The sequence below is a fragment of the Arachis ipaensis genome, chromosome B08 (genome assembly GCF_000816755.2).
Source record: "Arachis ipaensis cultivar K30076 chromosome B08, Araip1.1, whole genome shotgun sequence".
Taxonomy (NCBI): Eukaryota; Viridiplantae; Streptophyta; class Magnoliopsida; order Fabales; family Fabaceae; genus Arachis; species Arachis ipaensis.
The window spans coordinates 2,925,112-2,925,712 of NC_029792.2; positions in this window are offsets into that span (position 1 = coordinate 2,925,112).

The window sequence follows — 601 nt, forward strand, 5'->3', positions numbered from 1 at the left end:
TTTCACACAAAAATAACTATATGTGAATTTTTAAGTCTAATTAATAGTTAACTAACTATTGTGTATTAGTATTTTAGTTGGCTACTACTATATCTAATACGATTATTTATTCATATACTATTTTAATTTCAATGGATAATGCTAGGTAACAATGGCGAAGCTTTGTTAGGACAATGGGGGGAACTTTGTTAGGACAATGGGGGCATGGCCCCAAAGGTTTTGTAAAAAAATTAATATTTTTTTTCACATAAAATAAGGTTAGCTTAGATGGTTAAGTTTACATATTTCTATCCTATGTATCTGAGTTCAACATTTATGTTTATCATTCACTTAATTTTTTATTTTTGTGTGACTAGTAGTATGCCACATGCTAATAAATAGTCATTATTTTATTTTTTAAATCAACATTTCCAACTACATGTCATTGTAGTATTAGCACTATATACATTAATAGATTTTGATATTTTATTTTATTAGAAAGTTAAAATTTTATTTTGGTGCAATATATTATTTGATTGTAATAGAAATAACAATAAAGATAACTAATTTTGAAACTTTTGAAAAATAGATGTTTTTAAAAATAATTTTTTTTAAAATGTTA